This window comes from Callorhinchus milii, unplaced genomic scaffold (assembly GCF_018977255.1).
Source record: "Callorhinchus milii isolate IMCB2004 unplaced genomic scaffold, IMCB_Cmil_1.0 Scaffold5, whole genome shotgun sequence".
Lineage (NCBI taxonomy): Eukaryota > Metazoa > Chordata > Chondrichthyes > Chimaeriformes > Callorhinchidae > Callorhinchus > Callorhinchus milii.
The window spans coordinates 35698269-35706612 of NW_024704746.1; positions in this window are offsets into that span (position 1 = coordinate 35698269).

Genomic DNA, 8344 nt, shown 5'->3' on the forward strand with positions numbered 1-8344 from the left:
ACCAAGACTACCACAGAGGGTTGACTTGATTCTGACATTCTGTTGCCGATCATGACATTTTGAAGCCAGTTCAGCCCCAAGGAGACCCGCTTACCTCCCCCCAAGAAGGAGCTTCCTCCCCACCCCACCCCCCCACACAAGGTGGAGCTGTAAAGCATAGTGACTGTGTATTTGTAGGCAAACGAGACAGCCAACTTGCACACTACAATGTCCCACAAACAGCTGTGAAGTGAGTGTCCAATTTTAATTGGTCTTACAGGAACTCTACTGCAATGCAAACTGCATTTGAAGCAAAATTCCCACAGGTCGGCGTGAGGTGTGGGACACCTTTCTTGTTACTTGAAGTCCTCCCTTGGATTCTTGACTAAGGAATCTTATTAGAAATCACAGATTTTAGACCCAAGCAGTTTCACGAACTGGTTTGGGCCAGTTGAACTTTCTCAGACACTTTCTCAGCCACATTTACATGTTAATGACATTAACATGTAAACCACGGTTCATAGCAACTGAGGTAGAGTTTCTCATCAAACAGTAAAGATTATTTTTGGCTCCTGGCAACATGTTATTACATTTTACAGAGTTATGCAGCCTTGATAGAAAGAAGCCCTAAAAATAAATCCAGTTCTCAAACTGCCACAAGAATCTGAATGATGTTCAAAGGGACGTAGATTGAAAATCCAATAATAAACAGGACTCCATTACTAGAAGAGGATTTTCGTCCATCTCTAAAGGTACGTATCATCACAGCTCTGAAGAAGGTTCAGGAAAGAGACAAGTTAACTACTGTTATAGCAGCACAGAAAACTAAGCCTGTCACATTGAAGGCAATTTAAAATCATTGGCAATTATTTCAGTCTATGGAATAATAATCCTTGCATTTGGTATAGCGCCTTTGAAGTCAGGAGGGGCGGTGGGGTCCCAAAGTTCATCACAGGATATATTGTAAAGTGGAGTGACTGTGTGTTTTGTGGGCAGACAAGGCAGACAATTACACGCACACCAATGTCCCACAAACAGTCAATGAAGTAAGTGACCAATTTTATTGGATGGGATTGTTGACCAGGAAGCCAGAATTAATTTCCTTCTCTTTTCAAATAGTGCCATGGGATCTTTAACCTCCACCTGAACAGGCCAACATGACCTTGGTTTAATTTCTCATCCGAATGATGGCATCTCTGATAACACAGCACACCCTAAGTAAGCATTGCGTATGGGCTTAAACCCACAACCTTTTGACTCAGAGCAAGATTGCTACCAACTGAGCCATGCTGCTTTAAAAAGTTTCCACTTTAACTTTTCCAGTGATAATCCTGAGTCTATGCCTCCTCATTGTTGATTTACCAACCGGAAGGAATAACCTTTTACTAACCATCCTCTCAAAACCTTTCAAAGTTTTGAAGATTTCTATTATATCCCTTCCTAACATTCTACAGTATTAACCTACAATTGTTTTACATTTTTTGGTCAATGTATGGATTTGTCAGGGTCAGAGGAATGCAACCGGTGTACTTTTTGTTTAAATCGTATATAGTTTTAGCAAAGCCACGGCAAGATACAGCGCTCTGAGTAATTTTCCTCTGAGAGACAGAAGGAGAGGTTACATTTTTTCCAACAATCAGTGAATCTCACTGCAAATTGGACAAGACAGGTCTGGACAAGTTACAGTCGATTCCTACTCTCTGCCGCTGGAACAATGTGCTTCTATCAGCAGTTTGCTGTGCTCAAGCATTCTGAATTTGCTTCCAATGTTTAACATTGAAAGCGTTTATATATTGTAACTGGATGGTTATCCTGCAGTCCCCCATGATTAGGTTAATCAGCTTCTAATGGCTGGCAGTGATTATTGTTGGTCACTAATGTTGAGGATAGAATGTAAACCTCTGCCGGCTAGTGCTCTGGGTGGTACCTTGCGTGAAGGGCGCTATATAAATGCAAGCTGTTGTTGTAAACTGTAGGCATTTCTGCCCAAACTGTCTCACAGCAGATCATCCTCTTGTATTACGTCTGACAGTGATATGGAGCTTAGGAAATGTGCTGTAAAGTCTTTGTTTCACACTTTAGAAAGATGAAAATTTGCGGAAACTCAAAAAGACTATTGTCTTGATTTGCCTGAACTCTCATTGATCATATTGGCAATTTGCAGATAGACACATGGGTACATGGAGATGTGTCCATTAAATAATCAAACTGAGGATATATTGAAAGACAAATACAATTAGTAAACTATTAAGCACATCTTTGGGACGTCTCAAAGCACTTCACAGAATATACTCCAACGTGAATTGACTGTATATTTTGTGGGTGAAACCTTGGCAGCCAATTGCGGACAGCAGTGTCCCACAAACAGTCATGGATTAAGCAACCAAATTATTATTTTTTTTGAAGGATTTATTACCCCCAGAAAAGCAATCCACCAAACTACTAACAACCAGATTCCTACTTACTGCTAAGTGAACAGAGACGTGTGGACTAAAGAAACTTGCCCAACGTTTCGCTCTGCCAGGAATCGAAGCCAAGTCCTCTCGCTTGTGAAGCGTGTGCTCTAATTACTAAGCTACAGAATTCCACATTAATGGCAGTGATTAATAAACCTATCTAATTATTCCTTTGTCTGCAGAACATGTCAACTGGGAACAAGTGCATCAAGCTACCGGCCCATCTCCAACCTCCCCTTTCTCTCCAAGGTCCTGGAAAGAGTTGTCGCCTCCCAACTGCGCTCTTTCCTTTCCACCCATTCTCTTTTCGAACCCCTTCAGTCAGGTTTCCGTGCTGCCCATAGCACAGAAACTGCCCTGGTCAAGGTCACCAATGATATCCTGACCATCTGTGACCAGGGCTCCCTCTGCCTCCTCGTCCTCCTCGACCTATCGGCAGCATTCGATACGGTCGACCACGCTATCCTACTCCACCGCTTGTCCTCCCACCTCAACCTTCAAGGCACTGTCCTTGAGTGGTTTAGGTCGTACCTTTCTCACCGTCTTCACTTTGTCTCGACGAATGGCTTCTCCTCCACCCCCCGTACTGTCTCATGTGGAGTCCCTCAGGGCTCTGTCCTCGGTCCCCTCCTCTTCACCCTCTATATGCTCCCCCTTGGTGACATCATCCGCAGACATGGAGTTAACTTCCACATGTATGCGGATGACACCCAACTCTACCTTTCCTCCTCTACTCTCAACTCCACGACCACCGATGTCCTGACAGCCTGCCTGTCCGACATCGAGTCCTGGACGAGAGACAACTTTCTTCAGCTCAACGTGCGAAAAACCGAGGCCCTCCTGATTGGCTCACGTCAGCGCCTCCGCACCTCAGGCGCCGACACCATCAGCATCCAAGGCTGCACTCTCCACCTCTCAAAGCCAGTCAGGAACCTCGGCGTTTTGTTCGACCCTGAGCTGTCCTTTCTCCCTCACATCCGCACCACAACTGGCACCGCCTTCCATCACCTCCGGAACATCGCCAGACTACGCCATTACCTCACCCCTCACGCTGCTGAAACCCTGGTTCACGCCTTTGTCACCTCAAGGCTGGACTATGGGAACTCTCTCCTCGCCGGCCTTCCCGGCACCTCCCTCCACAAGCTGCAGGTCATTCAGAACTCTGCAGCTCGTGTACTGTCCCGCACCAGGCTTCGGGACCACATCACTCCCACCCTCGCTCGCCTCCACTGGCTCCCCATCCCCCAGAGGATTGATTTCAAGATCCTCATCCTCACCTACAAGGCCATTCACGGCCTTGCTCCCTCCTACCTCTCCAACCTACTATCCCCCTACCTACCTGCCCGTACCCTCCGTTCCTCTGGCTCCGGTCTGCTCCACGTCCCCCGCCCCAACCGCCCTACCATCGGTGGTCGGGCCTTCAGCCTCTCAGCCCCAGGCTCTGGAACTCCATCCCCCAGTGCCTTCGCCTTGCCTCCTCCCTTTCCTCCTTCAAGGCCGGTCTCAAAACCTTTCTCTTTGACCGAGCCTTCAGCTCCCCTCTCGACTCTCTTCCCCCTTCTCGCTCCCTCCCTTCCCTCCCCTCACCCTGACCATTTCCCCCCTCCTCGCTCCCTCCCTTCCCTCACCCTGACCATTTCCCCCCTGCTCGGGTCATGACCCAACTGTGCAGCGCCTTGGGACGTCCTCCTGACGTGAAAGGCGCTTTATAAATGGAATCTTGTTGTTGTTGTTGTAGGCTTCCTCAATTTGCAAATTATAAATAGGTAAGAACTTTGGCCCTCACTTCTCTTTTCCTTGAAGCAGACAGTTGGTCTGAACAATTTAGGTAATTATAGGGTAACATTGCATCAGCTGCCAGCACTATGAGTCAATTGGTGAATCTGTAATCCTCATGAGTATAGCACTATAGCATGACTAGTTAAGCTGTTCCTGTAGGATAGTAGGTTACAACTTGTAATTATCCTGTGCTCTAAGTATAAATATTCCATATATAAACTTGATGCATCTATCTCCTTGCAAACAACTGATGCAGTTGCTGATCTGGAAGTTAAAAGAACCAATGTGTTCAAAGGCAAGAGTAGTTAAAAAGCCTCTGCTTCTTTACTGTAGGAGTGTAGTATTAGTGCTGCAGTAAATGTATTACTGATTTAATAGTACTGTACCGTCGAGGCAGTAAGTGTGTGCGAACACTACTCATGCCTATATTGATACTGGGTTTGAATTTGTCTCTCACAAGTGCAGTATGTCGAATTCTTACCAACCTCCACTTAATATTCTCTGGAATTAGATTAACAGGGTGTGCCCTTCCAGGAAGAGACTGCGCGTTCCATCCAGTAGCAGGACAATTTCCATCTACAGGTCTGGTCTGGTTTGGATACTTTTAAGCATAGTGATGGGTTTCCGTATGTGTCAGACACCTGGATGACCAAAAAAACACTTTTAGTACACCACACCTGAACATTACAATTTAATGTCCATTCCAAATTCAGTTACAAAAATAGATCCAAATAATAATAATAAATAACCCTTGCATTTGATATAGTGCCTTATCACGTCTTTGAGGCGTCTCAAAACTCTTCACAGGATATATTGCATATATGACCACGGACAATTTATTATTATACTGTTACCCACTCTTTTTGTGGACCTGTTATTCTCACTCACCCAGGTGGACACTTTGTTCCCGCCTCAGCACCTCAGAAACAAGCTTACTTTCAGTTCCTAGAAAAGTTTCAGGAAACAAAAACTGCAGCATAGAATGATAGAGAATATTGTTAAAAGATTGTCACTCAGGTTTCTTGAAGCTTTGACACAGTTGATTGTACAGGTCCTTCCCTAATATAGGGAGAAACGTTGGGTTTTACGCCACATGCCTTTTGTTTGCCTAGCAGTAAGTAGGAACCCGGTTGTAGGTCGATTGGTGGATTGCTTTTCCAGGGTAATAATTCGTTAAAAAAATAATAATCAATCCATGACTGTTCGTGGGACACTGCTGTGCGCAATTGGCTGCCGTGTTTCGCCCACAAAATATACAGTCAATTCACATTACTGTATATTCTGTGAAGCGCTTTGAGACGTCTAAAAGACACGATAAGGCGCTATATCAAATGCAAGGATTATGATTATTATGATTATTATTATATTTAGCAAATTAATTTTTGGATCACATTTTGTTTCTTTGTGGTCCATTTTAAAAGTAAAATTAACAGGATATTATAGTACAGTAAAGTGTTAAACTATATTCAATTGTTACAAAACAACATTTGAACTATGAACCAAATCTCTAGGTATGAATCAGCTAAAGACCATAAGTCTATATCTGCTAGCTGGATATTGGTTGGATATTTCATCTGTGGAAGATTATCAGAGTGTTGCAATGCCATAACTGTATACATTCACTCTGTTTTAACCTTAAATCTACTTCTTGCGAAGTACACATTTCTAGTAAGTGATGTTAAAGCTTTATTACAATACTTTGGTTAAATAACTGTATGTGAAAAATATTCACAGATCTAACCAAAAAAATTACATATTTATGCTTCTGCAACTTTTTTTGTGCAATATACGTTTGTGTAGCGTCTTTCACGTTAGGAGGACGTCTCAAAGTACTTCAGACAGCTGAGTGGGGGAACAGATCAAGCAGGGATATGTTTGCATTTCAAGAAGAGGAATATCAATGTTAGGAAATAGAACGATGTCGCAATAAGAATTCCTAGGTTAATTATTGCACAGACCAAATGATAGTAAAATAAATCGCTGTATTCCGCCCCTAGTATATCTTAAACTCAACCTCAAAAAGACTTTCCTGCTCTGCACCAGTTTGTGATTTTCGCATGTCAGCCATCCATATGGGCTTCCGGAGTACAATTGCTCATTTATGTTGCACACCCAATAAACTGAGTAAGAGTGTCCAAACTCATTTAGTACCTTTACAATTGGCAGAATGTGACTTTTATTCTATGTGAGATTCAACCAGTGATAAGAGGTTCTAGTTTGAAACCACTGCATTATTCTGTTTTCGTGAATCATAACTGAGCTTGTGTTTCAGAATATGCAGTATTATTTCCAACATTTTTCACATCTGGCTGCACACAGATGTGCAGTCACATCACAAAGCCAATGTTTTCAGTGACAAAGACATTTCACTCACGCCCATTCCACCCTACTACCTGATTAACATTTGACTGGCAAAGCTAACTCTTAAATAAATGTAAATTTGTTGGTGAGGCAGATTAACACTAGTATGCTAACACATACTAATCCTGATACAGCATCAGTCACCTTTGCAAAGTGAACAAGAATCAACAAAACACATCGTCAAAAAACACTTTACAGCGTATCCTGTGAAGCGCTTTGAGATGCCTCAACTGTGTGATAAGGCGCTTTATCAAATGTAAGAATTATTATCATTATATTGTAAGAGAAAACATAGCTTGTATATATTGTACAGAAGACTGCCGCCTCTCTATGTATTGGTCAAAGACTCAAGCAGGAATAAACACATATTTCCATTTCAGTCTGACCACTATAATTAGAATAGTTCAAACACTTCATTTAAAAAAATCTCTTAAAACTATTTAAAACAAAGCAAATATTGTGGAAAAATCCTTTCACTTTCATTAATAATAAATTTCATTTCTTCTTATTATTATTATTACCTCGAGCAGAAGAAATGAGTTGCAGACACAGCATAAAGCAACCCTCAACATAAATTGAATACTAATGGCCCATTCTATCTTATACAGCATCCCCTGCTGTCCATAAAGCTGCCCTAAACAGTTGAGTCTATCTTGCTGAGTTTACTTTATTTATACATGCTGTGAGTTTCTCACCCTCTCTGCACCAGCTTCTCTGTCTATCTTTAGATCCCACCTCTTCAACCACACCTATGGCCATTCCTCTCATCCTTCTCCATTGCTTGGTGTTCAACCCCGTCACTGTGAAGCATTCTGAAATGTTATCCTACTTGGAGGGTGTTATATAAATATATGAATACAATAATCTGCCCGACTTATTGCTCTATATTGCTGTCACAAGGCTCCTATGTAACATCCATCTCAGTGTTGCTGAACGCCTGAGCAAGCGGATCCTGAGGACATACTAAAAGCAAAGATTCTTCTCTGTGGATAATAAATCTCCAACGACATGTTCTTCCAGAACAAAAGAGTGGAAAGTATTTACCTTGGACTTTATTTCACTTTAAAGTAAACTGGATATTTGTATATATATAGTATGTATGCGCGTGTGTGTGTAAATTACCGGTGGCTTTATGATATCAGTAAAGAACATTGATTGCCATTTTAAACCTTTATTGGAATGTGACATCTCTCCCAGAGAAGCCTTAATGTGTGAACTGCTGTTTTCACATGGGGGGAAGTCAGCACGGAAATTGGTGAGATACCAGATCTCTTCCTAAACTGACAAGACTCTAAAGCTGATAGCGATCGTAATGCTTTCTCTACTGTCTTTTCTTATGAGCTGAAAGGGATTGTTACTCAAGTCTTTAGAGGTGAAGGAATTGTGCAGTTCATTCCATGTCCCGGATTCAAAGTCAGGGCACATCTAAATGGCATTCTCCGTCATCAGTATCATTGTTGAAAGCAAATGCATTTGGGGGTGGGTGGGGGTGGGGGGGGGGGGAGCGCTCAGATTATTTTACCGTGACAGCAAATCAATGCGTTTACCAGCAACGTCTGCAGTAATCATAATCCTTACATCTGACAGAGGTTTATGCGAATCTGAAGATTAATAATCATAAAAATTCTGACGTGAACCCACAACATCCTGACTCGGAGGCGAGAGAGAGAGCGAGAGAGAGAGAGAGAGAGAGAGAGAGAGAGAGAGAGAGAGAGAGTAGAGAGAGAGAGAGAGAGCGAGAGAGAGAGAGAGAGAGAGAGAGAGAGAGA